The following is a 12,505-nucleotide window of genomic DNA, read 5'->3' on the forward strand; positions in this document are numbered from 1 at the left end:
CAAAAGAAAAAAAATAAAATGAAAATGAGAATTATATAACCAATCATATTTCCTTTTTTGCATTAGCTACCAGGAAGCTCTAAGCTAAATTTGAAACTTCCTAAATACAGATTTTTAATTATATACCATCCCATTTTATATTTCTTTAAATTCACAATTTTTAATTTAATACTCTCATGGATTAAATATGTTGTAATATAAGACACCCCAAATACTTCTGAGTAGATAAAGTATACTGTGGCTTCTTTTAAATTTTAGATGATTCCAACAATTCCTACATCTCTAATTCTTTCCCACATTTGGTCCCTACCTGTTCCCTTTCCCCCACAAAACTTCCTAGTGATTTGTCATTTTCCCACGTTGAGAAAGCCACAGGCCCTCCCCACTTCTCCATGGCACTGTCTTGCTCTTAAATTATTGCTGTATCTCTTTCACTTCTCATTTCTCTGCCCTCTTTGGAGATTTCCTCTCCAGCAGGGCATGAACCCTTTCTAAGCAGTGCCAGCATCACGGGGCCCACTAAAGAGGAAGCCGCAAGTCTGGACAGAGAAGTGAAGGCTCCTGAGGTGGGGGGGTTGGCACGTGGCATTATTGGCAGCATGGGCTTTGGGTCACTGACCTGTGCCATTCACCTTTTGTGACCAATGGACGTCTATGGTGTATACCTGCTTCACAGTGCAGTGTCCCCTCCTTCATTCTTGGTAACAGCACCCGGTTTTCCTCTGGGGATTGCTCCTCTCCCATTGCATTCAGTCTGGATAGGACTGTCTTTCTTGGTTTTGTTTTGTGTTGTTTTGTTTTGTTTTTTGAGACGGAGTCTCGCTCTGTCGCCAGGCTGGAGTGCAGTGGCATAATCTCAGGTCACTGCAACCTCCACCTCCCAGGTTCAAGCAATTCCTCTGCCTCAGCCTCCCGACTAAGTGGCACAAGGCGCGCACCACCACAGCTGGCTAATTTTTTTTTTTTTTTGTATTTTAGTAGAGATGGGGTTTCACCATGTTGGCCAGGCTGGTCTCGAACTCCTGACCTCATGATCCACCCACCTTGGCTTCCCAAAGTGCTGGGATTACAGGCATGAGCCACCGGGCCCGGCCAGGACTGTCCTTCAAAGTGCCATGTTCTCCTTGTCTAAGGTACAGCCAGGCAACCTGGCCAAATCCATAAGACTCATTCTTCCAAGGGGGTAAATTTTGAGTGGGGTGACAAGTTAAAGCTCAGTATTTTGCCTGCAATCTCCAATTACCGTGTCTGTGAGCTCCTACTACCTCCAACCCTAGAACTGCCCACATCCTTGTCCTTGCAATACCTGCTTGCTCAGCTTTTTCTTAAGTCTTTAAGAATGAGTCTCTGTTGCTTGCAACCATCAAACTCCAAGTGATTCAGGGTCTGATAGTGGGCAAGGTGTGTAGCCTCTTTGAGCCCTGGATTCTGCATTTATATAATGGAGATACCTCATGAGGCGAGGGGCAAGGTGCTTAGTCCATCATATGTGTTTCACAAATATTTCACCCTTTCTTCCTTGCCCTGCTGAACTAGTGACCTTCAAAAGGTAATGGAATGTACCCACATTCCACAGGTAGCCAGTGGCAAACATCAATGGTCAAGCCTCCTGAGACCTCATGTTGTTCTTTAAGACCTTGAGATCACACAGATGGGTGAGCAGTGGTTTACCCATTTCAATGGAGGAAAAGTGAAATTTCTTTAAAAAAAAAAAAAAAAAAACACGCGCCAAAAACTCATCATAAGGAACAAAAGCAACAGATTCTCCAGCTGTGGCCCTTTCCCAAAAGCGCTGGCCCAAGCTTCTACACAGCAAAGCTGCTACACTCCATGGATTCCTCTCTCCATCAAACTGCCACTGATTTTGTTTCAGAAGGATATGCGGGAAGAGCCTTGGCTTTGAGGGACCTGCCGCCTCCTCCATGACTCTGTATTGGTGAGCACAGAAGATCCTCAGATCCTCTAAGAAGTCCTCAGCAGACATCCTCAGCCTCCCTTCTTCTTTACCCTGCTCACATGAACCTAGAGCTGGAGGCAGCTGGCCATGTCTGGCTGCCTCCCTGGGTCCTCCTATGACACTGAGCCAGGTCTCCAGGGAACACTGTTCAAATGGACAGAGTCAGAATTCAGTAGCGATGCTCCTGAGCCCACAGTGGGCTCCACGGGAAACACACCGGCTATTCTGCTGGCCACAAAGCCTTCTAACAGTAATAAGTACTAGGAGTATCATTGCTATTTATTGCTTCCTGTCAGGTGGGAACTAAGTCCATTAGCCCAAGTTCAGTAGCCCTATTTTACAAATGCAGAAACAGGCTTAAACAATTAAGAAACTTGATCAAGACCATCACAGTTATTAAGGGATAGTCAAGAATTTCACCCAGGTCTCCCTGACTCCAAAGCCTCTGCTCTTAACTACTATAGATGTCTCTAATGCTTTGGAGGGGAGGCTACCATGACCCCCACTTACAGTCACCAGCTGGGCCCCAGCCGCCCGGAGATCAAGCAGAGTGAAGAGAACTGATTTCCAGCACTGCTGCTCCATGGCTGTGTGACTTCCGACAGTCTCATTTCCCCTCTCTTTCTCGGTTCCCTCTTATGAAAGATGGAGGACACTATACCTGCCATGCCTCAGTGGAGCAAGATCATCTATAATGTTCTATAATGTTCATCTATAATGTTCTGCATGGAAGCACCATGAAGGGCATTGGGAGCTTGAAGAAAACCAGTGTCTGGAATGAGGCGACACCAGTACGTAGGGAGAGCAATCGGGAAGCGATGAGAAGGAGATTCACTAGGGGTCTGCTGGGCCGCCTGCTGCAGAGAATGGCTCTAGAATCCTGCACTCCCATCTTCCCTTCTGCAGGTCAAAGCTGGCCCACCCTGGGGATGGTACTAGCTGGGGCACTCCTTCCAGGCCTCCGGGAGGGAGGGGAAGGAGCCAAGAATGGGTCAGTAACCACAGGATTCTTTTGAGTTCACAGAGAGCCTGCCTGCTGTGGGCCTCCAAAGAGTCCTGCCGGTTCTTCCCAAGTCAGTTTGGGCTTACAGTCCTTTCTGCACCAACTGGGAAGGAGCTGGAGACGCTCGACCTGGGATGGGAAGCTCGACCCAGGATGGGAAGCCTACTTTGTGTTGAACTTCCTATTTTGTCACTCTCTGCAGGCCCAATGACCAGAGAATTTTCTTTGCCCTTTCTGGCAAGATTAGTGGCTTCCCCTCACCCACTCTACCCCCACCTCCTCATTACAGAACAAAGGAACCTGGCTCCTTCCCGCCAGTCCAGAGAGGGTTCCTAATTGGCTTTCCATTAAAGAGAAAATAGACTACTGTTTCCACCTCATTATTTATGAGCCTTTCTGGAAGTGCATTTCCATGCACTCTGGGATTACTCACGCCCATTTTGCTTGGCCATATTTTATGATCTGTTTTATTTATTCAGGGCCTCTATTGGGTACTCACATCTGAAACCAATTAAAAACCAAGAAATAGGAAAAATCAAATAAACACCTGGAGATGTCCAAACGCAGTCTTCCTGAAGCCTGCTTTTGGTGGGACTGGCATGGCCATGCCAACAATATAGGCCATTGGAAGTGGAGATTGCTCTCCTAGAGATATCAGGTAACATGGCCACACAAAATGGCAGCCCACAGATGCACAGACTTCCTGTCCACAGAACTTGGGCTGAAGTTGCCTGGTTTGTTGGTTCCCCTGAGGTCTCCCTGTGCAGGGCAAGGGTACTGCTTATTCATTTTTGTATCCTCCTTTCAGCCTGGCACATAGTAGGAACTCAATAACTCTTTGCTCAGCCTTGTTCTCATAGACACCATGCTTGCTGTGAGTGCATCTGTGGACACACTGTCTCAAGAGTTTAAAAGGACAACATGGAGAACCATCTCTATGAATTCTGGAATAGTTTGCCTTTTATAAACAGTGATTCCAGCTCACCCTGGATGGATTCCTAGCGCTAAACACACTCCCTTTCAATCTGAGGAAAGCAGCTACCAAGCCTGGTTTTCCTAGAATCAGACAGTCTCACCTTCTGAAGCCCTGCACTCAGCCAGGTACAGATGGGGGTGCCACAGAGAAGAAAGCAGGCACTCCCATCTTTTTCAGGGGAGCCTGAGACCATTCACACATCTGCATAGGGTTTGCTTTGGAGTCTGTGTGCATGGATGGCCCATCCTGCCTCTTGCTTTTCCACATAAAATGTGCAGAAGTCCCCCCTTTTATCCCACCTGCCCTCGCCCATCTCCAACTTCAATCTCTGCCAGAATTAAAGGCTCCTCTCTGTCCATTTCCCACCTCCACCCTGGAGAGGCAGCACGTTGCTTGGTGGTCTCTGTCCTGAAGCCAAATGCCACACCCCTCCCATTCCTCTCCTTAGGCTGAGCTGGGTGTGTGGACAGTGTGGACAAGTACAGGAGCAAGTGGGAGTGGGAGCACCTGCGGGACAGGCAGATGGGTGGGGAGGTGAAAGGCAGCACATGGCAGGACTTTGCAGGGCTTCTGTTGGGATTGAAGAAAATAAAAATACACACCACATATTTTACTTTTTTTCTCTATAGGATATTTATGATGCTTATTGTAATCAGATTTTAGACACATACACACACACATACACGCACACATTTGGGGATGGAGCTGGGCCCCTGAATTCTTAGGGATCACGCTGTTTATAGACTTATCTCTCCCAATCTCCAGCCTTCCCTAGTAATTTATGTAAGTCCTCTGTATTAGTCAGTGTTCTCCAGAGAAATAGAACCAATAGGATCTATTTATCTATCTATCTATATATACATAGACAGAGAGAAAGGAAGAGAGAGACAGAGACAGTATGGGAATTGGCTCACAAAATTATGCATGCAAAGAAGTTCCATGATCTGCTTGTCTGCAACCTGGAGAACAAAAGAAGCTGGTGGTATCATTCAGTTCAAGTCGAAAGACCAAGTCTGAAGGCCTGAGGACAGGGGAGCAGATAGTATAAGTCCTGATCTAAGTCCAAAGGCCCAGCAACTAGGAGTACCAATGTCCAAGGGCAGGAAGAGATGGATGTCCCAGCTCAAATAGAGAGAGCGAATTCACTCTTCCTCTGCCTTTTTGTTCTACCTGGGCCATCACTGGCTTAGATGATGCCTACCCACATTGGTGAGGGCAATCTTCTTTAGTGGGTCTACTGATTCAAATGCTAATCTCTTCCACTCCCTTACAGACATGACCAGAAACAGTATTACCAGCTATCTGGGCATCCCTTAGTCCAGGCAAGTTGACACATAAAATTAACGACCATATCTTTCCTTCCCTTCCTTCCTTCCTTCCTTGTTCATCAATCAGCCAACCATGTGTTGAGTGCCTCTATTGGAAGGCACTGGCTGCACATCTGATATAAGCTACCCCTCCGTTAGCTGCCAGCCTGTGCCTTCTCTTGGGATAGTGCATTTCACAGGCTTACTCTTCACTTTGAATATAAGAACTATGAAAGTCATCATCTCTTGAGACAGGAAGGGAACTAGGAACCTGACACACTCTATTTGTCCACAAACCACTGCTTCCAAATTTGAGGTCTGTTCTCCTATCTCTTGGTCACATTCTGGCAAACATGATCATTTCTTACTGCCACAAATGTCTGGCCTGATGCTTCCAAATATGCAACGCAAAGTTACCCAATCTCCCTGTCCCCTACTTTCTTCATCAGCACATGGGGACTGATAGTATGGTGAAGATCCAGGCAGCAAATAGGCAGGTGACTGGGGGAGTGGGGAGGAGAATGCCCGCACAGCCACAGACGGCTTCCCACTCAGAGAAAGGTCCAGAGTTTGGCAATGTCAAGGTGGGTTAAGTGAAGCTGAATTACTCTGTGTGCCCATATTGGCCCCCTAGGGAAGGCTAAGGATCCCTTCTCAGATTAATGTTTTTAAACGGATAAAACAAAATACTAAGATAAGTAAGCCAACTCTATTAGAATACAGTTATCAAAATATTTTTAAAACTGTAATAGAGTAATTTATGTGCTTTTTTTTTTTTTTTAGATGGAGTCGCGCGCTGTTGCCCAGGCTGGAGTGCAATGGCACAATCTCAGCTCACTGCAACCTCTGCCTCCCAGGTTCAAGCGATTTTCCTGCCTCAGCCTCCTGAATAGCTGGGATTACAGGCATGCACCACCATGCTCGGCTAATGTTTGTATTTTTAGTAGAGACGGGGTTTTTCCACATTGGCCAGGATGATCTCAAACTCCTAACCTCAGGTAATCCCCCCACCTCGGCCTCCCAAAGTGCTGGGATTACATGAACCATTGCACCCAGCTTTTTTTTTTTTTTTTTCGTACCAGACAGAGTCTCACTGTGCTACCTGTCGCCCAGGCTGGAGAGCAGTGGAGCAATCTCAGCTCACTGCAACCTGTGCCTCCCAGGTTGAAGAGATTCTCATGCCTCAGCCTTCCAAGTACTTGGCACTACAGGCACCCACTACCATGCTTGGCTAAGGTGAGCAGATCACTTGAGGACAGGAGTTCCAGACCAGCCTGGCCAACATGGTGAAACCCCATCTCTACTAAAAATACAAACATTAGCTGGCCGTGGTGGCGGGTGCCAGTAATCCCAGCTCCTTGGGAGGCTGAGGTAGAAGAATGGCTTGAACCCAGAAGGCAGAGGTTGCAGTGAGTTGAGATCGCACCACTGTACTCCAGCCTGGGCTACAGAGTGAGACTGTGTCTCAAAAAAAAAAAAAAAAAAAAAAAAAAGAGGAGGGGGCTTTGGATATCCACAGGTCATGGAGTACAGGGGTCCGGAGATGATCTCATCTAGATCTCAGGGTCCTGGGACCCCTGCACATTGGGTGGCATCTAGAAGGGTCACAGGGCCTTTGGCAGAGGAGAAAGTAAGTCATTCATGGCTCTGATGTTCAGGGGGCTGCAGAATGGTCATTCTGGTAACCCCCTGACTTCTCACTGGCTTTTTCCACAACACACAACCCTTCCCTGGGGCTCAGGCATCCAGAAAACAGGTGTGACCTTCCCGGGGTGTGGGGTGCTCCCATCATCATATCTAAGGGTTTGGCCCTTTCAGAAATCTGAGTGAGAGACTGGCCCCTGGCAGTTGCCAGCCCAGGCGCTGGTTGCAGAGGAAGTTCTAATGAGAATCCAACAAATGAACCCCCTTTGCCCTGCCCTGCCTCCAGCAAGCCCACGCTTCCTCACACTGTCTTCCCCATGCTGTTTTGTAAGTTTTCTTCCTAATCTCAACTTCAATTCCTTTTTCTCATTCTTCTGAATGTTAAAGTCATGACCTTTGCGGTTTATGGGCCACCGGAGACTGAACTAAATGTGTTAGCTCAGAGTCCAAACAAGTAATAGCCAGCCAATTAAATTAATAATCCATACTGTTACAATGTTTAACTACGGCTGTTTCCTCAGCGGTCTGTTTAAATCACAGCCAAGGCCTGACCTATTAAAATGAATAACTGGAATTATGAGAAACTCCATTTAATAAACACAGCGAGGAACGCAGCACAATTGGGCATGAAATATTTATTACCACTTGAAGCAGAGAGCTGTTTGGGACTTTCAGATGGGATTAATGAATGCGTTTTAATTTCTGACTCACAAGGTGGGAGGTGGGGCTGGAACCAGGAGCCCTTTGGTAGATTCCTGGAAAAATCATCTCACCTTATATTATCACACTGTGATGGGGCTACTTGTTTATGTGTGGGCCTCCTTCAATCCACTGTAATCATGGCCCTACAGGGACCTAGTACTTGCTTAGCAAATGTTAGTGGATGGATGGATGGATGGATGGATGGATGGATGGATGGATGATCAGATAGGTGGGTGGTAGGATTATCAGACAGATGGGTGGATGGATGATCCGATGGATGGATGAATGGATAGATGGATGGATGGATAGATGGATGCATAATCAGACGGATGGATGGATGGATGGATGGATGGATGGATGGATGGATGGACACATGGATAGATGGATGGATGGGTGGATGGATGGATGGATGGATGGATGGATGGATGGATGGACACATGGATGGATGGATGGATGGATGGATAGATGGATGGATGGATAGATGGATGCATAATCAGACGGATGGATGGATGAATGGATGGATGGACACATGGATAGATGGATGGATGGGTGGATGTATGTATGTATGGATGGATGGATGGATGGATGCATGGATGGATGGATGGATGGATGATCAGATGGATGGATGGATGGATGGATGGATGGATGGATGGATGGACAAATGGATAGATAGATGGATGAATGGACTAATTATAATAAAATGGTTTTGACATCTTAGTGTCTACACTTCAGTGATACAGAACATATAAAACACAGCTCAGTGCCTGACACGTTCAAGTCTTGCAGTCAATAATAACTGTCATTACAGTTAGGAGAGTAAGGTCTCATTAATTTACTAAAAAATCAATTCTTACATTTGGCAACTCTTTGGGAGTTTCAGAGCTGCCCCAGGACCCAAGTTCCCGCCTGACTGGCCCATTTATCTTTATGTGCACTTGGGAGCCTGATTTGCATTGGAGGTTTTTATTTTACTGTTTTTGGCTTTTTTCAGAGTTGCTCCCTTCTCTGTTTTCCCAAAGCTCAATGTCTTATGCTTGCATTTGCCCCAGCATGTCCCTGTTCTCCCCGGTATGGCTACATTTCACAGGGTCTGTTTCCTTTTCCCAGACAACGTCAGCTCTGAAGTTTTGATAACGGGTTTAGAAAATGTGGTTGCTGTAATGATAGCCCTTAGCAAGTTTTGTAAGCGCAGTGATTATTGGGGATCTCTGAACAAGATAACTGAGCCTTTTCTGCAGGAGAGCCCCAAATGGGAACAAGATGGCTTAACTCTGCCAAAACTTGCTTTCTGGAGAAAGGGGAAAGCAGGCAGCTCAAGCCGTGTGCTGATGGAGCACCTTTGACATTGTAAGGTCTGGTGTGGGGGAGGGGAGGACAAGAGGGGAAAGAGCCACAGGAAGGCTTAGCTTTGGTTTCCTCTTTTGAGAACCAGAGGGCATCTCCTGGAGATCACAAAAATTCCGCGCAGGTTCAGTCATCACATTTGCAGGTCCAGAATTCAGCATATTAGTAAATCCAAGGCAGGCAAAGGGCAGTCTCATTTTGGATAGAGAGACACTTGAAACTAAAACCAGAAAGAGGAATGCACTTTGTAAAGGTGGGTAGGTCTCTGTGTTTGGAGGTGATGTTGGAGACTTTTTTCCTTTCATTGAGGAAAAGATGGATCTAACTACATGGAGACTGATGGGATCTTGCCACCTCCCTACTAAATTCAAAAGCCCACCGTGGTCCCAAAGAGGAGGAGTGTCACCAGGGGCCTACATGGCCTCACGGGATGTGGCATGGGGAGCTTGCCCGGTCCTGAGAGACCTTCAAGAGATTGGAACTTCAAAGGGCTCTGTCTATCTGGCAGTCTGCAGATATGATAACAGTGTTAGTATCTGTTACTTCTATCTCTTTAATCCTTAAGGGTGGATTCGACACATGGCTGCGTTGGAATCATGTGTTTTCCTATATGGTGAAGGAGCCTTATATGGAATAAGAGAGCTCCAGCCTTCCTGATAGAAGGCTTCAGAATTACATAAAGCCATAAGGTAGAGCTGCTTGTGTATTACCCATCCCTGCCCTACTAGATTGTACGTTCCTACAGGGTAAGACTGTATCTTATTCATGTTTGTATCCCCCACTGTGACTTGCACAGTAGCTGATGTCCTGTAGGTTCTCAGCAAATGTTTGTGGAAAGTAAAAGCCCCCATTCGTGGGGCTGTGTGCTATCCTGAGCTCCGTGCTAAGTTCTTTGCATGTTCCCTCTCATGTACTGTTTCCAACCACACTAAAGCTCTCTGTTATCCCCCAAGTTATGGATGAGGCCACTGAAACAAAAGAGATTCAGCCCTTGTCCAAGATCATCTAGATAACAGGGAATTTGATACTAAGGAATTTGAACCCTCATCAGTAATATTCCTAAGCCTTTGCTTTCATTGCTGTGCCATTTGGTCTGCAAGAGTTGAACTCACACACAACTTAACCAAGCACAGAAACAGACAGAGTCTGAGCAACGCTGCGAGGGTGAGGCTGCAGAGACAGGAGGTGGAAGAGATTCTGGCAGCATAGACTTGCCTCTCTCTTATGGCTTTCTCTTTCGCCTCTCTTACCCAAAGCATAGTTGAGTTTTCTCCTGTGCTTTGTGCCCACCAAGCACCTTGTTACTAACAGGTCATTCCATCCCTCAAACCTCTTAATGCATCCACGAGGTATGGCAAGAAGGCCAAGAGTAGAAAGCAAGAGGTGTGGGTTCTTGGCGTGGCTCTGCCACTGATGTGTGGTATAAACTTGAGCAAGCCACCCGGGGCCCAGCTTACCTGACAGTACCCTGAGGGAGTTGGATTAGCTTATCTTCATCCCTCTTCTATAATTCCTCAGATAGGCCATCATCAGATTAAATGCCTTCTCCTAGCCAATCTGGGTTATTCTTTGGGGGTCTTATGACAGTTTCCATCCCTGTCTAAAGGATCCAGTAGCCCAGGTCTGGCTGTGTAAGTAAGAGATCAGTCAATGGTACATGAACACCAAGTGAACACTGAGTGTGAGGTCAGGCCACTCTGGGACTTTTCCTTGTGGCCCTGACCAATAGCCACCAAGTTCCTATGTGCTTTAGCACTCTGGGCTTTGGTTTCACCTGTGTATTGAGGATGATAAAGCCTGTGCTACTTTCTTCCAGGACTATAAGAGGGACTAAATAATATCACAGATGCTTTGAAAGGTTGGAATGTGCCAGGCACAGTGGCTCATGCCTGTAATCCCAGCACTTTGGGAGGCCAAGGTGGGTGGATCACCTGAGGTCAGGAGTTCAAGACTAGCCTGGCCAATATGGCAAAACCCTGTCTTTATGAAAAGTACAAAAATTAGTCGGGTGTGGTGGTGGGCACCTGTAATCCCAGCTACTCAGGAGACTGAGGCAGGAAAACTGCTTGAACCCAGGAGGGGGAGGCTGCAGTGAGCTGAGATCACGCTATTGCACTCCAGCCTAGGTGACAAGAGTGAGACTCTGTCTAAAAAAAAAAAAGAAAGTAAAAGAAAGGTTGGAATGTACTAAACAAATGTGAACAATTAAATTATGATTTACTTGATTCCTCTCTGGGAAAGGTGAAATACCTCGATTAAATCAACTATACCAAGCCCCTTTTAGAAACATAGATGATGATTTTGGTCACATAATATATCAATCATTGGATTTTCTATTTTGGATCTAATCAGAGCCGAGAGCTCATCAATTCAGCTTAGATATTTATCCAAACAAAGGTCAACTTTAAACCACAGTAGTTTTCTAAAAAGTCCATCAATGAAGAATGTGCTTAAATGATTTAAGGTCCATTCATATCATGGAATAATACTAAGTACTAAATAATACTAAAGTGAAAAGTCAAATTGTTTTGTATATATGTATTTTTTATATATACATATATATATGTATCAGTCTGTTCTCACACTGCCAATAAAGACATATCTAAGACTGGGTCATTTATAAGGGAAAGAAGTTTAATTGACTCACAGTTCCACGTTGCTGAAAAGGCCTCACAATCATGGCGGAAGGCAAATGAGGAGCAAAGTCATGTTTTACATGGCAGCAGGCAAAGAGAGCATGGGCAGGGGAACTGCACTTTATAAAACCATCAGATCTCATGAGACTTATTCACTATCATGAGAACAGCACAGAAAATATCCACCCCCATGATTCAATTATCTCCCACCAGATCCCTCTTATGACACATGGGAATTATGGGAGCTGTAATTCAATATGAGATTTGGGTGGAGACACAACTATATCAATATCTATTATACAATCCCATTTGAAAAATATATAAATATATATAAATATACATCTATGAGGAAGTGTGTGTGTGTGTGTGTGTGTGTGTGCTCATGAAAACATAATAAAAAGTCTGGAAAAAACTGTTAACTGTGGTTACCTCTGGAGATGAGTGTAGGACGGTGGTGATAAAGAGTTTTCTTTTTCTACATTGTACTTTGTATACTTCTAAAACTCTAGTTTTTTTTTTTTAACAATAAAGATATATTAATTTTATAACTAAAATGTTTTTTAAATGACCTGGAAAGGGAGGAGATGAAACTCAGAGTGAGTCCTGACAGAATTGTTTAGGTCCTAAGGGACTTTGGCAGGGAATGCTGGTTAACCCTTGACACCCTTCTCCCCACCTCCCCACCGTCTTCCACGGAACCTCAATTTTACATTTCCCAGACTCCCTTGCAGCTAGATGTGGTCATGTGATAAGTTCTGGCCAAAGGGAAGTGAGCAGAAATGATTTGCTAACAGCCAGTCCATGGCCTTAAAGGGAAGGGGCTCTGGCCCAATTCAGCCTCCACATGTAACCTTGAAATCTTTAGGCCAAGATGACTACATCAGAGAGAAACACACTTCTATCTTAAGTCTCTGTTATTTTAGATCCTTGTTTCAA

This window comes from Macaca mulatta, chromosome 9 (genome assembly GCF_049350105.2).
Source record: "Macaca mulatta isolate MMU2019108-1 chromosome 9, T2T-MMU8v2.0, whole genome shotgun sequence".
NCBI lineage: Eukaryota > Metazoa > Chordata > Mammalia > Primates > Cercopithecidae > Macaca > Macaca mulatta.